This window comes from Phragmites australis, chromosome 21 (genome assembly GCF_958298935.1).
Source record: "Phragmites australis chromosome 21, lpPhrAust1.1, whole genome shotgun sequence".
Taxonomy (NCBI): domain Eukaryota; kingdom Viridiplantae; phylum Streptophyta; class Magnoliopsida; order Poales; family Poaceae; genus Phragmites; species Phragmites australis.
Window position 1 is genome coordinate 17,573,974 of NC_084941.1, and position 23,883 is coordinate 17,597,856.

At 46.6% G+C, this 23,883-nt stretch overlaps 1 pseudogene; it reads left to right on the top strand.

Moving 5' to 3' along the window:
- The first annotated feature begins 386 nt into the window (after positions 1 to 386).
- On the top strand, positions 387 to 8,131 carry LOC133903193 (uncharacterized; annotated as a pseudogene).
- Positions 8,132 to 23,883: the final 15,752 nt, after the last annotated feature.

A 23,883-nucleotide genomic window follows, 5' to 3' on the forward strand; every position in this document is an offset into this window, starting at 1 on the left:
TCTGGAATCTTGAATTCTGGGCCCTACGCTTTTGGCCTGGGGTCCGCCTTTCTCTTCTTCGGCGGGAGGCTCTGTCCCCTGGGCCGTTGAGGGGTCGCCGTAGAGCCTGCCTCCGGCGGCGGATCGGCTTGGGCGCCCGCTGTAGCGCCGCCGGGCCGACCTTGGTCTTCGGGCTCCCGCGCACTGGACCTTGCTTCCGTCGCGGACTTCGCGCCGGACGACTGGCCACCCCGGCCTCCCTCCTTCGCGTCACCCGCCGCCGGCCGCTGCCGTGGAGGCGACGGCAATGACGAGGACAACGGCTGGGGCACGAACGACCAAGGGCGTTTTCCTTTGTCCCCTGGGGCCGCCGCTCCGCTACCGGTGGTGCCTCTCCCGCCAGCCTGATGGCTGCTGCCTGCGGTAGCCCCGCGGCTGGCCTGCGGCCTGTTGCCCGTGGCGTCCCTGCCAACGGCCTGTGTCCTGCCGCCCGTGGCCTCCCTACCGCCAGCCTGCGGCTTGCCGCCCGGGGCGTCCCCGCCGCCGGTCCTCTGCGCGCCGCCCGTCTCCTCATCTACCCCGGGAATCTGGATAGTTCCGGGGTTCTGGCGCCCTGGGCGGTCGACCAGACCCTGGCCATCGAACTTGGGCAGCGTCGCTTGCAGCGTCACCTGGCCCGGGTCCGCGTAGAGCGCCAACTACTCCCGGGGCAGGACCGCCCTGGTGAGGTCTTCCACGCCGGTGACCACCCACAGCAGAGCTGCCAGCGCTCCCTCGTTCAGGTTCCCGTCCTCGCCGACCTGGGTCCTGGTGATGTCGTTGGGGCCCGTGTACATCCAAGCGAACCGGACCCGTTTCCGCAGAGGCGCCAGGCGGCGGCGCAGATAGTCCGCCACCACCAACACCGACGTTAGCCCCACCCGGTGCAGGTCGTTGATGCGGTTCAGTACCGGTCGCATCCTCTCATCCTCCGCCGGGGCCGCCTCCCAGGTTGGCCTGTGGGGCTCCGCCACCGCCTCCGGCAGCGCGAGGCAGTCGTGGGGGCTGACGTCGATGTAGACCCAGTCGCGCCGCCAATCCTCCCACTTGCTCCGCAATACCTGGGGGATGTACAGCTCGGCTAGCCCGTCCCACAGCCGGAAGTTGCAGCAGCCGGTGACGTCCGCGGTGGAGGAGCCTCTCTTCTTCCGAGCCGACCGCAGAACGAAGAAGTGGCGGAACAAGGCCACCGACGGTGGCACTCCCACGAACATTTCGCAGAAGTGCGCGAATATGGCCAGAATGACCACTGAGTTCAGACCCAGATGGACCAACTGGATTCCGAACGCGTCCAGGATCTGGAGGAAGAACGTCGAGGATGGTGGCACCAGCCCGGCCGTAATGAAGGAGACGAAGACGACGATTTGCTCTGGCCGGTCCATGATGTGCGGGAAGCTCGCCGGCCTCACCACCGAGGCCTCCCACTGGCCTTCGGGCACCATAAGCTTGCGGACCTTCTCCGCCCCCTCCTCGTTGACGATCCATGACTCCGGCAGCACGCTGTCGGGCCCCTTGTCACGGCGGCTGCTCCCTGCCTTTGGCATTTTGTCGGTGGTGGGGAGTGTGCTGGAACGGATGGGGAAGGAGAGCGCTGAGGACCGGAGAAAGAGCGAGAGCTCTCGAGCACAAGGAAGAAGCAGGAAGCAAGAGTCTTGATCGCAAGGATGGCGTAAAGGGGCAACGGTTCACTCCCCTCCCCTTTTTATATCATGGGGATTTCAAACGACGCCTGCCGCGGCGCATTCGGCGAGATGAATTTCCTCGTTCGGCGTGGGCACTAGGTGAATCTTCCTCGATCTGTGCGGTTGCCAGACGCACTATCCTCGATCTGCGCGATTGCCACGTGCGCCGCCCACCTCGTTATCACGCGCCTCGGGAGTCGGATGGACATGCGTCCGTTCGGTTCCCCGCTGGGCCGTACCAGAAGCCTGGGCCAGAGAGACCAGCGTCTAAAAACAGGCCACGAGGGCCCCATCCACAGTCTCTAAGCTATCGCCTGCCAATGGGTCCGGGGGCTGCTGTCGGTGACACATGAACCAGGGGTCCCTGAGTCCCGAGGCCAGATCAGCAGTTTGCCACATGGTGCCCTCCCGTGGGGATCATCTCCCCGAGACGCAAGAAGACTAAGTCCTGGGAGAGGGTGCTCGGGTCCATGAACAGTGGTCCCCGAGTACTCAAGTTCCCCAATGACCCGAGAAGACCAAGTGCTGGGAAGAGAGTGCTCGGGGCTGCGAACAATGGCCCCCGAGCACTCAAGTCCCCCAACGACATGAAAAGCCAAGTACCGGGAAGGGGGTGCTCGGGGCTACGAACAGTGGCCCCCGAGCACCTGAGTACCCCGAGAACCCAAGGGAAGTCAGTTCCGGGAGAGAGTGCTCGGGGCCGTGAACAGTGGCCCCTGGGCACTCGGTTCCCTGAGAACTCGAACAGCCAATTCCGGGAGAGAGTGCTCGGGGCCGTGAACTGTGGCCCCCAAGCACTCGGTTCCCGAGGACCAAGAAAGGGCATATCCGAGAGAGAGTGCTCGGGGCTATGAATAGTAGACCCCGAGCACTCGGTTCCCCGAAGGCCTAAGAAGTCCTTCGCTGGTGGCCCCCACAGGGGTCCAGTGGTGAGGTGTCAACCAGTGAAAGGCCCAACGCTACATTTAAGAGGGCGTGTGGTCTGTCACCTCCGATTTCTCCTCCACGCTTGCTGTCAGTCCCTGCCATGGCCTGGCAGGGAAGCGTGGGGACATTTAATGCATGGGTCCCATCGTGGGACATCCGGCGCACATCGGGATAACATCGCGAGGCCCAAGGCACCCCGCCTGCCGCCCAGCTGTATCAGACTCGCTCTGACAGAGCGGGCACGCCGGGTTGCTCGGTGGCTGCCCGGTGGGCCCTCCCCACGGCGCCCGTTGAAGAATGCCATGATGTCAAACAAGACCGGACGGGGGCGCATTTTCAACCCTCCCCGTCACTTCGCGCAGCAGCCCATGATGGTTGCTTTCTATTTATGGTGCCTCGAAACTCGCGCCCTCCCTTTCTGGGCATGCTACCATCCTGGCGGGTATTTAAGGCGGGGCGGGCTCCCCGGAGAACGGCAGGACTTTGGACCAGCTCGAGCCCACGACAAGCCGGACGAGCACCGAAGAACAAGGAGCACAAAGCTCTAGACTAGACAAATATTCTTATAACCCAGCAACACCCAGAGAGACATTCTCAGAGCATTTATAGCATACCCACAGGAGTAGGGTATTACGCTCAGTGCGGCCCGAACCTGTCTAAAAACCTCCTGAGCATTTACTACTTCTGCGGCCGATCATTCCATTCCACCTGCATCGTATTTACACCCATTTATTTCACCTGCAAAACAGATTCTGAATCATCCCCCCAGCCAAATCTCAAAGGGGGTCCCTCCGGATCCCTGCTTAAGGAGTTCACCCTCCGACAGATGCACGAACCCAATGTGAATAACCGGACATAATGGCTAGAATATTCAAAGATCACACGAAGGAAATGGCCGTCCTCAAAGCTCTAAGTCCCACGAGGACACAAATCTTGACCATACTCACCGAAAAGAACATATGGCTAACTTTTTCATGGCTTTCAGTGTTCTGGTAGCATTTTGGTTCTAGTAGGAGTATAAATCTCACAGAGGAAAAATGCATCATTTTTTCGGGGTTTTTCTTTCAGCATTTTTATAGCAGAAGTATCTCTGGGGACTGCCTTACAGAGAGAGGTGAAGACTAGTTCCGACTATGCCATATCACATATCCCAACAATCTAGACTTGGTTTTATTTAGCATGTGCATCCACAAGGTTATAGAGATAACGACTAGTGTTACGATCGTGTCTGTCTAGCACTACCCAAGTTGCAAGAGTACAGATCTGAAAACAGAGACTTCAATGGTACTAACATAGCAACTATTCATCATCTCCTTTAAGAAAGGGTAGCAACCAAATTCTAGCATTTTTAACCGGAGTTTATTTATACGTGAAGGGAATTTTTTAGGCATTTTTAGTTTTTTCTAATTTTTATGGTTTTTTAGCATAACTGTATACACTATGTTACAGGCAAGGCAAGGTAAAATTCATTCATCAGGGCAAGACAGGAACAGGAGCATGAAAAGCGCAGAACAACTAGTAGTAAAGGATAAGCATAGAATACTCATAGTCTCCCCAAGCTCAGGTCCTTTAAGCATCTCCAAGAAACTCTCTTTTTTTCCCTATAGCTAAATTTAGGAATTATAGGTCAAAATCATTCTCCAATAGACTCTGTATCTGTCGAAGGATGAACTCCACAAGCGGGGATCCGGAGGGACTCCCTTTGAGATTCGGTCGGGTGATGATTCTGAATCTACCTCGTACGTGAATTAATGAGAGTAAAGATGCAGGTGGGGTGGATGATCGGATGCTAGAGGAAATAAATGCTCAGGGGATTTTAGACAGGTTCGGACCGCACGGAGCGTAATACCCTACTCCTGTGTTTATACTATAAATGCTCTGAGAATCCCTCTCTGTGGTTCTCTTACGTTACAAGGATTTTTATCTAAGTCTAGAACTTCGGTCTTCGTGAGCCTCTGCTCGGCTTCGTTAGCTTGTTTGCTTGTCTGTTGAATTTCTTGAACTTGTCTTCTATCACTTCACTTCCACCTTCTTCAGACCCCCTTTCTCTCCGGGGTGCCCACCCCTTCTTATATCCCGTCGGGGCGACCTAGCGTGCCCAGAAAGGATGGCGCGAGTCCCAAGGTGCCATAAATGGAAAGCAACCATCATGGGTTACAGCTTGACATTACGGGGGGGGGGGGGGGTTGAAAATGCATCCCCGTACGGTCTTGTCGTCAACATCCCGCTTTTTAGCGGGTGCAGTGGGGAGGGCCCACCGGAAAGCCACCGAGCAACCCCGCATGCCCGCCCGGTCAGAGCAGGCCTAACACAGCAGGGCAGCAGGCGATATGTCTCGAGCCCAACGACGATATCCTAAGACGCGCCAGATGACATGTGATGGGACCCGACGCATTAAATGTCCCCATGTCTCCTTGCCAGGCAGTGGCAGGGACTGACAGTAGGTGTGGGGAGTGGTTGGAAGTGACAGGCCATGCTCCCTCTTAAATGCAGCATCGGGCCTTTCACCAACTGACACCTCACTACTGAGCCCTTATGGGGTTCACCGGCAAGGGCTTCTCAAGTCCTCGAGGAACTCTGGGTGCTTGGGGACTACTATTCATAGCCCCGAGCACTCTCTCCCAGATATGCCTTTTCTCGGTCCTCGGGGAACTCGGGTACTCGGGGATCACTGTTCATGGCCCCAAGCGCCCTCTTCCGGAACTGTGTCTGCTCGGGTCCTCGGGGAACTCTGGTACTCGGGGACCACTGTTTAAGGCCCCGAGCGCCCTCTCCCAGAACTTGTACTTCTCGGGTCCTCGGGGAACTCGGGTACTCGGGGACCACTGTTCATAGCCCTGAGCGTCTCTCCCGGAACTTGGTCTTCTCGGACCTCGGGGGAATAGTCCCTGAGGGAAGGTGCCACATGGCATTCTGCTGTCCTGGCCTCTAGACTCAGGGACCCCTGGTTCCCATATCACCGACAGTATCTGGCCCTCAATCTTTACCGAGCCCCAATCCCACCTCTTCCGCTCGGTAGATTTTGGGAACGGGAGTCGACTCCCTATCCTCGTTTTCGGCCGTCCCGCGCCTTCTTCCCGCGCGAGCTCGCCCTCCCACGCCTTCTTCCCGTGCCCGCACCAGCCCTCCCTCCCGCGGTAGATCGGAGCCCACCCGCACACGGCCGCCCGCCGTCCCACGATAGCTTGCCCGCCCGTTGTCCAACGCCTGGCCTCCCTCGCACGGTCGCCCGTGCACGGCCTCCCACGCACAGCCGTCCAACTCCCGGCCTCCCAAGCACGGTCTGCTAGCCATCATCGGGGGCTTCATCGCTGGGAGCGTGGGGTGGGAGACCACGCCACTGTCGCATAGATCTACACCGCCGGAGCCGAGAAGAAACCCGTCGCCGCCTTCATCCACCTCTCTGGCCGTCCGAGCCCCTACCATGCTGGTAGGGCCCCGGCCTGCCCCTTTCCCTTTGGTAGCAGGTGCCAATTACATTACTGTGTAGATAGTGTATTTGAAAATCACACTTCTTTATGTACCATCGCATTTCTTTGGCTACTATTGTATAGTCTTGTCTTATTAATGACAGATCAACTTTGATTGTGCTGATACACCCTCCTTTGTCACCTCTTGAAATGAGATCTGGATACGAATTCAGATATGTTGGTTTGTTTTGTAGGCTAGTTGAAGTCACAGTTTGTTTCTGTTTGCTGCTTAACCTGAACTTGTATAGCCTGGTGGGAATCAAAATTCTCTGGTAGATTAGCTTTAAAAATGGGCAGGGCTAATTGGTTGGCTTTTTTTTGGTACCTACCCTTTGATGACTGAGCTGAGTATGTTGTTCTTGTTCCAGGTGAGGATTTGATATATATGTCAAGTTTGGGGGCAGATAACCAGGGTTAATAAATTCGACGAAAACCGCTCAAAATTCTTGTGCTGATTCTAATTTCAAATTGAATTATACTTCTAAAAATATCAATTAATTACTAGCAGAAGGAACTACTGAGTAGGTGTATGTTTGTTCAATACTGTTGATGTTCTTTTCCTATTATATATGCTCTGCTTCTGAATGATGTGACAATATTGACAGTAAAATGGGTGCCATCTTAAATAAATGGACATTTCTTTCATCTCTGATATATGTAAAGTAGCATCTGCCCTTTCTAAAGGTTTCTTTGAATTTGTCACATGGGTTTGTCTTGCTGTCATTTCCCATTGAGCTGCATCTGCATCCTCCTACCTCTTTAATCTCTTTTCAATGTTAGTGAAATCAGTACCATATGGTTGATATTTACAAATTTATTGTTTGAACTGTGTTAACGGTATATTGGTGTTTACATTATTGTTGCTTGAGTTGCATAGATGGCATGATCAAGTACCTGTATTGTACTATGTCACATGCATATTGTGCAATACAGTAAAGATTCTCACAAAATTGTGAATTTAATAGGGACTATGGACGGGAGTGGATATTATACTATATTGATGAATGAGGTGAGCAATGAGATGGCTTGGGATGGACTGAGTAGCCCACCTGAGGAGCAAGTAACACCAGTTGTGGAAGTTACTCCCACCGTGAGACCAACCCAAAAAAGATCAAAGAATTTAGTGAGAAGGAAGACGAAATATTGGTGTTGGCATGGCTCAATACCAGTTTGGATACAATCCAAGGCACAGATCAATCTCGTTCTACATATTGGAAGATAATTTATGATTATTTTCACTCCAACAAAGAATTCACCTCAGATCGCTCTCAAAATTCGTCATGCACTGTTGGTATGCTATTCAAGAAAATGTCAACAACTGTGCTGGATGTCTAAGCCGGATTGAGGGTAGAAAGCAAAGCGGGGTGTCTTACCAAGACAAGGTTGTTGACAAGTTTCCCATATAATATTGGTGTCTATACATCATGAATTGGTGCTAAACGTACTGATTTTTTTGTTTACTTGTATAGCTAGTGCAGGCATGCACTTTGTTCAAGTTGGAAGATAAGACTAATAAGTCATTTCAATTCATGCATTGTTGGAACCTCTTAAGAACACAACCAAAGTGGATTGATAGGCAGACACAAAAGTCATCTCACAAAAACAGAAGACTTCTGACACTTCAAGTCCGGCTACATCTACTCCTATTAGCCCTGATGAGAGTGAGGCTGCAACTCCAGAGTATTCTATATCGAAAATACCAATAGGAAGGAGAAAGAAAAATTACGTCAAGATGGAGATCTTGTGTACATGGAGGCGTTAGATAATTTTTGGGCTAAGAAGAAAGAGGCTGATGTGGAGAAGGAGCTCAAGAAAGATGAGAGATACAAACAAGCTTATGCACTGGAACAAGAGAGGGTTGCACTTGAAAAAGAAAATCTAGAGTTAAAGAGTAAAGAGTTTGAGTTCAAGAGAATGTTGGAAGAAGAGATAATTATGTCAATAGACATTAGTGGCATGTCTGGTCCACAATAGCAATACTACAGGAGCTTGCAGGATGAGATAGTGACTCGACGATTGAACATTTCAGGTTGATAGAAGCTCATTGTCAAGTTGTTGTTGTCTTAGTACTTCTATCTTATGTCATAGTTGCACAGATAGTGAACACACTATCTTATGTCATAGTTGCAAGAAATTGATTTAGGAGCTGAATATGTGTACTCTGAATATGTGTTGAGGCGACAGGAACTGCATAAGAGTTGTAACTCTTATTCCATCCTTACCAAATCCTATTGTGAAGATGCCTATAGCCTACTACAGAGCCTGGAGTTTGTGTTCATGGCGTGCTAACAAGCCGCCACTAGCGTGACTCAAAGGCTTACCTTCATTTGGTCATGCTCTTACATCTGAACAATTCCTGAACTTGTTTATCTTACCTATCTGAAAATGTTGAGCTTCATGTTGTTTTCTTCAGGCTGTCATCAACATGATGATGGCAGTGGAAGCTATCTGAAAATACTCTGAATGCCTTGGAAGCCTAGAAGGAATTCAAGAACAAGAACGAGCTAGCCAAGGGGTCAACGGATTCCAACACCTGATATAATACCATGCTTGCTGTTTGCCTGAACCCGAGCGTTTCTATTGATTGCTCATAGATCTTGTGATGAATCTACGTCTCTTGTGAAGTTGTGATAGGCTCCTGCTTTATCAGTGCCGTGCAAGAATGGACAATCGATTGTAATATGTTCCATTTGTTAGTACACAGTAGACCTGAATTTGTTACGCTGAAATAGCCGACCTTCACCTTTAGCAAAAACAAATGTTAACCTTTGGCAAAAACAAATGTTAACCTTTGGTAATCAATCAAATACAAAAACTTGACGATGCCACAGTTATTTTCCCCATACAATTATCGTTAATACTGGTCTCCATAACAATGCCAAAGGTGCTCCACTAGGTCATCTTGGAGCTGTGAATGAATTTCCTTGTCCTTAATTTTTTTTGTGAGCTTCAATGAACTCATGAAGTTTAGGTGTCTCCTCATGGGAAGGTTCCACCTTTTCTCCTACTTGATCATAATTGAAGTCTTTTGCTCCTTCCTCCCGCTTGTCTTCAATGATCATATTATGCATGATTACGCAAGCTCTCATAATTTGTCTGAGAGTGTCTTGATCCCAAAAACGTGTTGGTCCTCGAACAATAGCAAAACGAGATTGTAGAACCCTAAATGCTCGGTCCACGTCCTTCCTAATTGCTTCTTGTGCTTTGGTGAAATATTTCTTCTTATTGCCAAGTAGAGATGATATTGTCTTTACAAATGTAGCCCATGTAGGATATATGCCATCTGCAAGGTAATATCCCATTGTATAATTGTGACTATTGATGGTATAATTCACTTTTGTAGCGTGACCTTCAGCTACCTTTGAAAAGAGTGGGGAGTGTTGAAGAACGTTGATATCATTGTGAGACCCAGGTAAACCAAAGAAAGCATGCCAAATCCAGAGATCTTGTGAAGCAACGGCTTCTAAAATGATTGTAGGCTTGTGAATATGGCCACTGTACATAACTTTCCATGCAGCCGGACAATTCTTCCACTTCCAATACTTACAATCAATGGATCCTAGCATTCCCAGAAAACCTCTTGCCTCCCCAAGTGCAAGTAAGCTAGCAGTATCATTCTCATTTGGTGATCTCAAAAGCTCATCTCCAAATACTTCAATAATAGATTTCACAAGCCTTTTAGACTATCTATAGTAGTACTTTCTCCGATGTGAATATAATCATCCGTAGCATCCACTGCTACTCCATAAGTTAGCATACGGAATGATGCAGTAATCTTTTGCAAACAACTTAACCCAAGTTTACTGGCTGTTTTTCTTTTTTGCATAAAGTAGTCATCATGTCCTTCTACAGCATGCATTATGCGTATAAACAGAGAACGCCTCATTCTAAACCTGCACGGGTATGATAAAAATAAGTCATACATATCACAATCTACAACAAAGACAAATATATATATATATATATATATATATATATATATATATATATATATATATATATATGTGTGTGTGTGTGTGTGTGTGTACTGATTACAAACCCGCGCCTGAACAAATTAGGGCTGTACGTAGAATCATCCAAGAAATAGTCTTGAAACAGTCTCAAATGCCCTGCTTCTCTATTCCGATGAACTACTTGATGCCCAAGGACAGATCCACCATGGTACAGTTTCTTGTCAAGCTGATATTGATTGTGTGCTACGTGTGCTACAGTAATAATGAATTCATCGTTATGATGATGAATCCAATACCTCTTGCATGAGAAAGCTACGACGACTCATCGCAAAACAAATCAATTTCTTTGCAATTCCCTCTTGCAAATTCTTCTCGGATCTTTCTTTCTTCTGAACCCAACACAGAGTTCATAAGCTCAGCAGATTAGGATGCTCAAAACACTACGATCTGGCAATCTGGCGTGTAGACTACGTACTTGTTCGCTTCACGCCGCTCGGGTCGACGGCTCGTCGTCGTCGCTCGGGAAGAGTGGATGACGCCGTTCGGGATCGATGGAGCCTCGCTCGTGGAGATGTCGCTCGGAAACGCCTCGTCAACGTCAGGATGGACACTCGGGCCACTCGTGATGGCCGCTCGGGAACATCGCTCGGGAATGTTTAAGGTGTCTCCCTATATGAGGATATAGAGAACTAATTTTAGAGTCTTTTGGAGATGCTCTTAGCTCCGGTGTAAGAAAGGAGTTGAAGGAGAGGGCCCCAAGGGCCGCGTACTGGTGTGGAGGGTACCCGTCGTAGTGGTTGTAGTAGGGATCTCACTGCTGGAAGCAGTTGCAAAGCTGGCTGAGTCGATCATTGTTCATGTTGGTGGTGCTTTCAAACACGTAGCCATGATAGGGGATGCCGCGACACAAAGTGGCTGCCGGACCGCACGAACTCTCGACTCGTCCTACATGTTATTCATATATGCAAAGGACAAAAGGAAAAAAATATTTTTGTGCTTTTCTAAAGTTATGGAGATAAAAGAAATATTCTTATTCATTTACATTATTTGTATTATAATATGTTAATATTTATTTTATTTGCAAAAAATTAAAGGCATATTTATAAAGGAGAACTTCCAAGTTACCTCCCGGCAGTGCTTTCTTTTGGGTCATTAGCTGGACCTTTCCATACCTGATTAATGTGTGGGGCCAGCTCCAATGACGGCCGGAGAAATCTTCAGGGTTGCTATAGTCGTGGTTTCTTTCTTCCTCCAAACTAGAGCGTTGCTTTTTGGAGCTTCGCTCTTCTTCCATACTAAAGCATCACTTCTTATTGGAGACAGTGTCTTCTTAGGATTCTCCTTCTTTTTCCAATTCGGAGCATTGCATGACTTGGGCGCCTTTTTCCCTGGGGCCTTAGCATCGGTCTTTCTCCATGATAGAGCATCACTAGGCTTCGGGACCTGGTACTTAGGCTGATACTTACCTCAGGCCTGAAGGTGATCTTTGTGCATTGTTCTACTCATGGCTTGAAGTCAAACTTCTCAAGCCTCTTGTTGATGGTGAAGTGGATCTCGCCTGCGTCGACATCAATGTTGGTGTTCATGACACTTAGAAGGGGCCTTCTCAAGATGAGTGAGGTCTTGGTGTCCACCTCCATCTAGAGGACTACAAAGTCCAACGGGACGAAGAAGTTCCTCATCTTGACGGGCACATCCTCGGTGATTCCGGTAGGATACCGGATAGACTGATCTGCAAGCTGCAAGCTCATAGCAGTAGACGACAAAGTAGAATAGTTCAGTTTGTCAAATACCACATTTGGCATGACGCTGACGCTTTCGCTGAGATCGCAGAATGCGTGCTTAAATTTCTAGGGTCCAATGGAGCAAGTGATGGTGGGGCAGCCAGGATCCTTTTCCTTCACAGGGAACTTGTTCAGGATGGCGGCTCTGTGCTCCTCTATTAGCTTCACAACCTCCGAGTCAGAAATCAGATAGTTGTGGAAGGCCCGTTTTCACTCAAATCTTTTCTACAAAATAAGTTGACACACCAAAACAAGTGAAAAAGTAAGCGTTAGTGCAACAAAAATGATTAGAACAAAGTATTTACCCCATTTATTTATTGGCATTCTAGATCAATTATGGTGTTTAACATGCGTCAACAGCGCGGTGACGAATTGAGGCATGAGGACATTCCTCGAGTTCAGAGCCAAACGGCTACGGAAAAAACATCTATAAGGATATTGAAAAGGAAAAATATTTGAGTTAAGATGTAACACCCTGCTCCTACAACTAAGCATAATATAGCCTAGACATAAAATTTTGGTAGCATCTCCTTTGTATAAAGCAACCTAAACGGGGATAAACAACATAGGCATAATAATAAGGGTGCAAAACAAGATATAAGAAGTAAATGAAACTCTCCATAGCACCTACGCATGTCATACAATTCCTCTTAGCATAAACAAGATTAAATCTCATTAAAACAAAAACTTATCTCAAGCACAAGCATCACACTATTAAACTGAGTATTAAAGCATGAATTAGATTATTATTATTATTGTGGTGAAGTGGTGCATGAAAACTTCTAAGCCCAAGTCCATCATGCTCATTAGAATGGCCTAAGCACACCTGTAAAAAATATAGTGGGGTGAGATAAACTCAGCAAGCAACGGCTATGATTATACACACATATCACATGAGGTTGATTATTAAGTTTAAAAAACAAAGGTTACGACACAAAGATAGGCAAGGACATGAGCAATTTAAAAACACTTCTTCTTGATATAGCAAAAGCCAAGCAATCACCATAATAACATATCCTCTATGATTTCATATTCTCCAACCATTATGGAAAGCATGTATGTCATGATACGACACGTACATGTTCCGCATATTAGCCTCATGATGGAAGAAATATTAATTCATCAATACTGTAATCATGTCATGGCAAGTGTAAAAAAATGCATAAGAATGCTATGCCATGCTTCGAACTCCCTTGCCCTTCCATAGGCAATATAAGGGAGCTCATCCTGCCCTTCCGAAGGCAACACTAGATGCTAAGTACCGGTACAAGTATAGGCTAGGTGCGGCAACATTCAACTTCTTATGCAACTACAAATGCAATGCATGCATGCAGCATGTATGCGAAAAGAATGCTTCCATATATTGAGCATGAAGATAAATCAAATTGTTGTTCTTGATGTTGTGTACTTCATTTTATTCATAAGAGATGCAAGACATGAATATAATCATAGCATTGGCCACACCCCTATGTTACTTGCCTATTTACCGAAGACGATGAAGAAAATTTGTGCAAGCACGATCAGAGGCATTACCACCTGATTCAACAGTAGAAATGGCATATTTAAGAACTCAATATCAAGTAAGAATAGAGCATAGCATGCTCCTACGATCGTTGCATTGCTACACAAAACAGCCCCCAACATACATCAATTAATAGGAGCACTGCTCCTTGTCAATTTTGTATCTATTTTTATATAACAGCCATGACAATAAACAAATACTCTAAATACATCTACACAGAGAAACCTACTGACTTGGGTATTTATACTATAATTTATTTTTGATGTTTACTATGTTTAATCTGAATATCAAAACAGACATTCAGAAATACTACTACACTGCAGACAATCATCTTCAAAAAGCAATATCTCCTAAATCACACAGGAAAAATTGATTAATAAATACTCTATGGAAATATAATTAAATCCTCTACAAAATATTCCATTATGCCCAGGGCTAATTCGAACATCTCGCATGATTAATCCGAACTTCAAAATAGACTGACAGAAAACAAAGCTAATGCTAACAGCGGACTTTAGAACTCCATATCTCTCAAATTACTCAGGCTAAAAAGATGTGTGAGTACTGTTAGAAAGATAATTAAAAGATCTACAATTTCTTCAATTACACCCAGAAGTGATTCCGGCTGTAAAGCCCCCAAAACTCCTCAAAACCGATACAACCAAATCTACCTACAACAGATTATTCAGTAACATTTGAAAATTCATATCCCACGATCTACTTAAGCCAAAAATCACAGATAAATACAATTTGAAAAGCTTAAAAAAATCCTCTACAACTTTCGTTACTATGGACTTGGCTAATTCAAAGCCTAAGACACTCGAAAACGGGTTTGATCTGTTACTGCACACTGATCGAAAAAAGTTTTACCTAAAACTCACAAGCAACGTGTCTCCATCGAGGTTTAAACCTAATTATCAACCCTAAACCCATCTAAAACATACGAAAACAAAGAGAAGAATTACTAGGGTTATTACCTCTCCTTCTTCCTTCTCTTTCTCCCTGTTTCGGTCCTGCACTGTTTCCTCTTGTTCACGCCAGCCGACGGTGCTCCAACAAGGCAGCTCTGGCATGGAACGGCACTAAGGCAGCAGAGGCTAGTGGCTGGGTTATTTTGGGAGGGAAGGGGGGGGGGGGGGTCAAGCCACGAGAACAGGGCTGATTCCCTCCTACCTATAAAGACGCGGCATAGGAAGATCGAGTCGCCCAGAGAGATGAGATTGAATCGGTCTCTGTTGTGTATCGATTATTTTTTTCCACAATCCAATGGTCCAAATGTATTGGGCTCGCCACGGCCTCATCCAATATCCAAATCGAACATATTAGTAGTCAAACAAAATCGTTTGAATGAGCTCTACGCATCTGTGGTCTCCGACTATCCATCTGATCTATGGATCTAAAATTCAATTTTCCACTCACTCTGTGCTTTACGCGGTCAACATTTTATATTCATAGTATTCACGTCTTATCTTTATTCTAATATTTTTAGGTATTACATAAAAATGAGGTATCCAACTTAGCTCGGGGTACTTGAGGGAGGTTGTGCGCCATACTTGGGAGTGGAGGTTGTCGGAGTGGTGCTTCCTTCCTTGGGCCTTTTTTTCGGTGACTCCACTTCCAGAGCTATCAAGGTCTTTGTTGGGGTGTCCTCCGCCTTTCATGAGTTTATGCTTGAGGCGTACTCGAGTCCTTTTAAATTTGTACAATCAGCAAGGACCACTCCAGTCATTGAAGTCTTTTCAAGACGAGGATGAACTTTGAATTTGTAGGACTCGGATTTGAAGATTACTTCGGGCAGAGTTTCCCTGCTTCTAGAAAGGAGGACGCGGATAGTCACATCCTTGGACTTCGTCTCCAAGTCACTACCACGATCCGTGCCTTCTTCCCGGCTCGGGATAGTGCCAGGTTACCTTCATTCGGGGGAGACCTCGTAGTCTTTTTTTCCCGACCACTAGGCCACTAGTCGGAGCCACTTCTCAAGCCATCTGTAGAAGCTGGCACAACCTAGGGGAGGACCTAAAAGGATTAACAATGAATTGTGACCCAAAGGATAACATGGAAATACGACTATGTGAAAAAAGATTAACCAGAATTTCCATCCTTACTTCGGGCTTCAAGTCGCATAGCGCTTTTGATACTTCGTCCCACTTTTCTGCTAGGGCCCTATCGAGGAGATACTACACTCTCTTATTGGAAGCATTCTAGGACAACTCTGTGAGAAGATAAGTGCACTTAGAATCTACATATGTACAGTCAAAGATGACAAGTTTACCTTTGTCACTGTCCCTTGTCGGGTTGTGGCGTCCTAAGTAGATCCATGCTAGGTGTTCTCGGGACTTCAATGGACTGATGTGGCACAGGATGAAATCCAACACTACGTCCTAGGCCATAAGATCGTGAGCCTTGAGGCCCTTGATATGGTCAATGAGTACCTGGAGTTGTTGGCTCACCTTTAGAGGTTCTTGCTAGTTTGCACTTGTTTTTGCCTAGAAGCCCTTGTACTCGAGCACGCCCAGAGCTGGGCACTCATAGTAGAACCATTGCTTATGCCATCCTAACAACGATGAATTCATTGTGATGCCGATGTACTCACCAGTGAGGCCCTCACGGAAGCAAAAGTCGGTGGAACCCGCCACTCCTACAGTAGAAATCTACTTTAGTAGGTAGAAATAGCGGAAAAGGAGCACGAGTGGCTTCAACCCCACAAAGGATCTGCAGAGGGGAGCAAAGATGCCCAGCATTGTGATGGTGTTGGGATTGAGGTTGATGAGCTCGAGGCCGTAGAAATTGAGGATTTATTTGACAAATTCGAGGTGAGGAGCTGAAAGTCGCAGTGAAGAAGGCTTCAAACACCACAATCCCTTTGGCATTCGGGGTCGAAAACTTTTCTTCCTCTTCTTGCCTCCAAGGAATCAGACTCTTGGAGGCAATCAGTATTGGTGATCCTTATGCCTATTAAATCTGCAAGCGCATAGATACTACTATAGCCTTTCACCATGGAGTATTCTAGGGTATCGAATCCATGAGGAGCAAGGAGTGTTTCAACGAACCTAGCTGATTCTAATTCTCAAGTAGAATGTTGAGGAGGCTTTGTACAGGAAGAGAGAATTATGAGATGAGGATCCTTCAGCCTAGGTTTCACGAGATGGTCACATGTCTTTAGATATTTACTGGAAAACTTGGTTAAGCACTTATCCACTTCGGGCAAGGATATCGGACCTTTTACGTGCCTACCTTCTATGATCACCTACTAACATAACTCAAACATAGCTGATTTCACAATAGATGTCACCTATCTGTAGTCTCCCGTAGGGCTATGAGCATTCCAAGCTAACCTATAACTTAGGCACCTCACCTATGTTATAAATTAATACTTTGACAAGTGCGCACAAGCAAAGTAAACAGACTTAGCCATGCATGATAACAATAGCTAATCTAGTCAAGAAACCCATAGATAAATAAAATAATCAAGAATCAGTAAAGTAAATAAATAGGCAAGATCAAATCTAATGTTACATAGATGAAGGAAGAGGAGCTCTACTCCATAGTAGTGACCAATATCATCAAGGTACAAAAGCTGGAAGGCAGCAACATTTCTGATGCCTTCTCCAACTCTCCTCTCACTACTCTTTTCCTAATGCAAGCTCTAAATGGTGGAATCGGTGATAGAAGGAAATGTTGTAACACCCTAAATTTCAATTTTTGCAATAGTTCAAATTTTGCTAGAATTTTTAAATAGGAGTTGCAAATTTTGTTCAATAGAAGAAATTAATTTCTAAATTTAATTTTGCCATAGGTTATATATAAGTTTGATGCATTCATGCCGTCGTAGTTCCAATAGGTTTTTATGCGTGGAAAATGTTTGCAAAAGTTTGGTAGAAGGCACTCATTTAAACCTTTTTTGAAAATGGTTCAAAACATAAAAAGAAAAGCAATTTCAATTTTTCAAATGCTCCTCGGGCCAAAACCTCCTTCAAGTCCGGCCCAAATTTCTTTTCTCCCCCCCTTCTTTTCTTTCCGGGACGCTCTCCTTCCTCTTCCGCTTGGGCCGGCCCTGCTATCTCTTCCCCTCCCCCTCCCGTCTAGGCCTCAGGCCAACCTACCCCGCGCCCAAGCTAGCTACTACCTGCACCCGAGCCGCTCTCCCCCCATGTGCTCTCTCTCTGCGCGTAGGCTCGGCTAGAGCCGCGTGAAATACCACCCGAGCCGAGCCGCCCGCCCGACTCTCCATCTTCCTCCTCTCTCTTCGCATTTACAACCCCAAATCCCGCCGACCATTCAAATCCGCTGCCCCCTTCGAGTAGTTTTTCCTCCGAATCAAACCATGCCATGATATTCACCCCTCCTTTATGCGCCGCATGGAAACCGCCCCTTTCCCCTCCCCTCTTTCCTTCTCCTTTACTCTGAGTTATGGCAATTGCTCACTAGTTTGGAAACCGCCAGCCGGTCCGCTTTCTCCCGCTATCACACCCATATAAGCCGCTCATGGCCTTCTCGGCAACATTCTACACCCGAGCTACCCCTTCACACTCCATTCTTTCGCCGAAACGCCGCTGCCGCCACCGCCACCTTCTTCATCATGTCCGGTGAAATGCGCCGTCGCCGTTTTTCTTCGTTTCCATGCCATCTCCGGCCGATTTAACCCGTTCATTGGCTCTGCAGGACCCTCAGGTATCAAACCTGGGGCAAGTTGTCACCAACCTCCGCTGCCGTCCACTCTGTCGCCTGCCATTGAACACCCCTCGGTGATGATCCCCGTGCGCTCCTCGGTGATGATCCGTCGCTGGTCGTTGAACACCCCTCGATGATGATCCCCGCGCTCTCCTCTCCAAGTTCCACCACTCGTCGGCAAGGTCCGGCTGCTGGAGCGTCGTTCTGCATGATCTCCGGTCACCCCACTGCCAAGTTCTTGCCCGCCGGCTCCGCCGGTCCACGGTGGACCGGTGAATTGAAGCCCCCCTTCGGTTCACAAGCTGTGGACCCAGTCCACCCCTCTTTTCCCCTTTTTCTATTAAAAAATAATTCATATTTCACTTTATGACATCATCATGTGCAGCAAAAAGGAATTTCAGTATAAAATTTATTTGGTTTATTCTCTGAAAATTAAGTAAAATCTGCACTTTAGCCCCTGAAACTTCAAAAGATTATAACTTTTTGCTCATAGCTCTGAATTTGGCGATTTTCACGCTCAAATGTTCGTAGCGACGTGTAGAATATTTTTATAGGGTTTTTTTTACCTAGTTTTAGTACTGTTTGGTGTACTATTCTTAGAGGTTCCCCTGTGTGCTTTTTTCAGTTTGTCGATTTAGAGGTGAGCAGTTTAGGAATCTTCAAGATCAAGCTTTCGAGTTCTTTGAGCAACCCTCCACTGAAGGCAGGTGTCCTTGAATATCTTGCTCTTGTTTTACTATTTATGTGTAGCTATTTATTCCTTCATTGCATGCTTGTCTAAACTGGAATCTCATGTTAGGGTTTACTAGCTTTTGTAAGGTTATACCTTTTCGCTATTGATGAGTCATGGTTAATAAAGGGTAGATATGCTAGTACTGTCATAGTTGGGTAAATGTTAATCTTTACTAATGTTTATGCAATAAGAATTGAGTATGGTAATCTTGTAGCAACATGGTATAGGGACCCTATCAGGATGGTTGGTTTGAGGTGGTGCTGAACAACAGGCTTGTGTTTGTTCCTGTGTTGGGTCCTAAGGACCGGTTATTGAACATGTAACCAAGTGAATCTGCACAACCATGAGCCCTATATGGGTACGGCCTAGCCAACGTTGCATGGCGAGGCTTGTCATACTTGTAGTTAGCACACATGAAGAAGCGCAGCCCATAGGTGTATGAGATGTCCTGCGACTCGCGGAGCTTACAAAGGTCACCACAGAAGCACATTGGTGGTTCGAGACCTTCAGGTATGGTAGTCCCCCAATGTTTCTTTGGTAGGCTTGATGGAGCTGAGGAAGACATTGCACTTGAGAAATATGAGAAATGAGCGATGCTTCACCGTAAGGAGGTTCGGCTATTTATAGTTGGGGGAGGCAGGAGCATTGGATTCGCTCATGAAGAAAGGAGTGAGGGTATGGGCGTAGCTGGTGGCAGGAGCATCGGATTCCTTCTTAAAGAATGGGAAAGTTGTGTCATTGCTCATGGTCAGAGATTTCACATTTATTGGTACCCGTGTTGTCATTGAAAAAGTTGGGTAGTGTTGTCACATCTTGTTTAAAGCCTGCGGCAGGAGGCATGTGTTATCAAGTCATGGTTAAAGTTTAGTGCTGTGGTCACTTCTTCATTGAACGTGTCTGAATATGAAATGCATTTACGAAATGCTAAGTCGACCATACAAAGTAAACGTGTCTTAATATATAGGAGTAAATCACGAAGCGAATATGCATATGTTAGTTACATAAAATGTAAAATGCTACTCATGCCTCCCTCGTTGCCGTCACCCGTGCGCCCCATCGTTGTCCCGATGCCGCTGGTTAACCCTCACGTGACCCCTGGAGTAGGTGAGGGGGTCGGGTGGACCGACGTGTCTGGTAGTGTCCTGGTAACCAGGTAGCCTTGACCACTAGTGAACATTACCCACCCAAACAACCAAAGCAGGAAGGCCTCCAAATGTCTCGAGACCGCGTATGCGTTGGCGTGTGGGTGTATGTAAGCCGGCTGCACATATGACTGGTGTCAGAAAGGATCATTACGACATACTTTTTTAGTATTCGATAGGTTGTATGTTACCGTACCTGGAACTATAGGATCCACTTCTTCGTTGGCCCTCGTGCATCGGATAAGAACTCAGCACGTAGGGGGGTGCGTCCGCCTTTCGCTCCACCGGGCCAAATCGCTGATGCATGTCGTTCATCCAGTCAGCCTGCATATCGATGACCCCAACCGCAGCTCCCGCGCAAGGAAGGCCTAAGAGGTAGGAGACGTCCTGCAGGGTCGGGGTCATCTCTCCGCACGGGAGGTGGAACGTATGTGTCTCCGGCCTCCAACGGTCGACCAGTGCTGCTATCAGCGACTGATCGAAGTAGAAACGACGGGCCGCAACCTCGGGGTTCTTCGTCGATCGGGCCTCGACCAACCGGCAAAGCGGTAGGAGTCCAGCCGCTGCCAACGTATAAGTGTTGCAGTATATAAATAATATGGAACAACAACAGTGATATGGCAATTTTGTATCAAATTTTCGAAGTACTTGTGCTTCCATCGCTCGTCTATCGTCAGCAGCTCTCCAAGGCCTCGTGGGCGAAACACTCCTAGCTCCGTCTGGTGCTCGGCGGATAAGAAGCTGCGATGCTTCTTGTCCATGGCAGGGTCCAAAAGCTCGGGGGTCGCAGGGTGAGCCATATCTGCATTTGAAAGACATGTACATTAATACATTGATAAATAAATACAGTAACAATATACTTTTAATGCAAATTAACTATATGCAAAATTAATGAATATTAAAATGGTACAAAACTAGCACAACACACATAAAACTCACCTAGACAATAGGTGCATCACCGCCTGCATTTTTGGGACAATATTTATAAGTGTGACCTATTTCATTGCACTGACTGCATCGCTTAATCCTAGGGCCAGCCTCGGATTCATCCATATCATTGCGAATTCGACGAGTTTGTCTTCGGTCCGGTGCATTCTTCATCTTTCCCAAATCAGGCACATATATTCTTGCAGGCCCTGGGTTACTTGTAAAAGTGTCAACAATGCCGTAACCATACAGCTCCTGGTTCCAGGTGTTGAGTATTTGATCTTTCATAAAATACTGTGACACATATTGCCTGGGAAGCATATGGTGCTCCGCGCACGCAGCTATGACGTGTGTACAAGGTTTGTGGAGTAATTATGGCTTCTGACAACTACATATGCATGTCCCACTCCTTAGCACACACTCTTGAACATGCCGCTCACGTCTACCCCCTTCGACCCTTATCCCGACACAGGACACTAAACATGTGCTCTGCAATGCCCTCTTGATTTGCGCGATGCATGTGGGCCTTCTTATTAGCCTTCTCCATATACTCACATAGCATCCACCCGTAAAGCATACGATTATCCTCCATTACAACCTTAGCAGCTGCATACCGATCAATAAAGTACTTATAGGTCCCATTCAAAATGCCTTCTACAATTCCAACTAGTGGTAGGGACCTCATTCCTCGCATGACCCAGTTATAAACCTCTGCAAGGTTTGTAGTCATTACTCCATACCTTGCACCACCACTGTCGTACAACAGAGCCCATTTTTCATTCGGCTCATTGCGTATCCACTGTGAGAAGCTCCTAATAGATGAGCCCGATCTCCTTACAATCTGCGGAGTATCAGTTGGGAGAGGACCGAGAGCTATTGGTTCATCACCGTTAGGTGCAGCCTCCACAGTTTGTTTTAGAGTCAGTTCATCAAGTCTTGCCCATAATGCATTGAACTTACGTTGCTGGTTCTGACTACACAACTTCTTGAAGAGCTTCATTAACTCTTTGTTTCTAAACTGTCTGTAGAAGTTCGCACCCATATGTCGCATGCACCACCTGCTTTTGAGATCGGGCTACTGTACTGCTACACCCCGTCGCACGCTACCATGTTGCATATCCAGCAAAGCCTGCAACAATCCTGCATGTCTATCATGAATGAGACACACATCTGGTCGGTCAAGAACAATTGCATATTTAACCCGCTCTAGGAATCAATACCAGTTGTCCCCGTTCTCACTCTCCATGAAAGCAAACCCTAGTGGCAGGACTTGGTTGTTACCGTCGACCCTTATTGCACATAAAATCTGCCCTTTGTACTTTCCAGTCAGGAATGTTCCATCTAGGCATATGATGGGTCGGCAATATCTAAATGCTTTGATAGTTGCAGCGAATGCAAAGAAAGCACGCTGCAACACTCTTTTTTCGCTGTACTCCACATCAGTAGAGGGGTAATGCTTGATATCATAATAGCTGCCTGGATTTCTTGCACAAATTGTGGCTAATTGACGAGGTAGATTGTGATATGAATCTTTATATGTACCGAACCTCATCTCAATAGCCTTTTGTTTCGCCCTTCATGCTTTCGCATAGTTTATTGTGTACTGGAACCTTTACTCAATAGCACGGATTATTGATCGTGGCTCATACCTTAGGTTATCCACAATCTCTCTATACATAACATTTGCAATGAAAGCAGAAGACAGGTTCCGGTGGGCGAACTCTATTTCCTCAATGTGACAATTATGTTCCTTAAATATTGAGCATTGCCAGTAGTCTACCCATTTCCCTCTGAATGCATGCACCCGCCAAGGGCACTGAGGCACCAAACACTTCACATCGTACTCTCTTTTACTTGATTTAACAACCTTGAATTGCCTACGAAGAGACAACGACCAGAATTTCACTGCATCAATAACTGCCTCTTTTGTAGGGTACATAGCACCCTGTGACACCTCATTCTCATGGTACTGCCACGGTGTCTGGTCAGCCTCGCTAACCACCAACTTTGAAAATTCATGATCCCGCCACTCTGCAGGAACTGGAGCATTACCCTCCTCATCAGACGAATCCCCATCGGCAAGGCCTTCCTCCAACTCTTCATCATCCAAATCCATATCTTCAATGATGCTAGGGATATGCTCCCCTTCATCAGCTACACCAATCGGTTGCAGCTCTGAAACATCACCAACTTCCTTCCTGGACCCTACATTAGCCGCCTCTGACTCATCTTCCACTGCCTCACTTGGTCCTGCTACTGCTTCTGCAGAGTTCACCTCATTTTGATCTTTCAGGTACGCCTTAGCTAACAAAACAAGCGGCAGGCCACGTTCACATCATATATCTACATACTACCTCCAAGTTGATGTGGCTTCGATGGGAACAAGCTCACCAAAGTATCCATGACTAATACGGCTCAGGACAGCTTTCAACTTCAGCTCATATTGCTGCGGATCTAGTTGGAAAAACCACATGAGCCATTTGCACACACTCACAATAGTCCTCTCATTAGCTTTACTAAGCCCCTTCATGACATGACGAAATCCAAACAGATCTACACCGTTAGGACCGTACCTAATTTCACCCTCACCATAATATATCTGAAAAATTAATTTATCTGCCATCCCTGAAAACACCCGCAAACATAACCCATGTTAAGACAACAAACTATATTTCTGATTATCGGATAAAATAATTTTTAAATACTACCCTAGGTTCGCAAATTATCATCTACTGTTGCCTCCTACGTCCACAGGTAAAAATAATATACTAAAAATAATACACTAAAAATAATATACTACAAATAACATACTAAAAATAATATACTAAAAGTAATATTCTATATTGAACTGCCATCGTACCATTTTCTAAATAGATTTGATAATTTTCTAAACCCTAGGTCACAAATGTCTAAAATCTATGTCATATACTACTACTGCACTAATTAACAACAATAAAAAGGAAAAAAAGACTTACCGAAATTTTCCTTCAAATCCGCGGCCCAAATGCAGCAGGGCTTCGCCGACCTCTCTTCCTCCCCTCTCCTCTCCTCTCT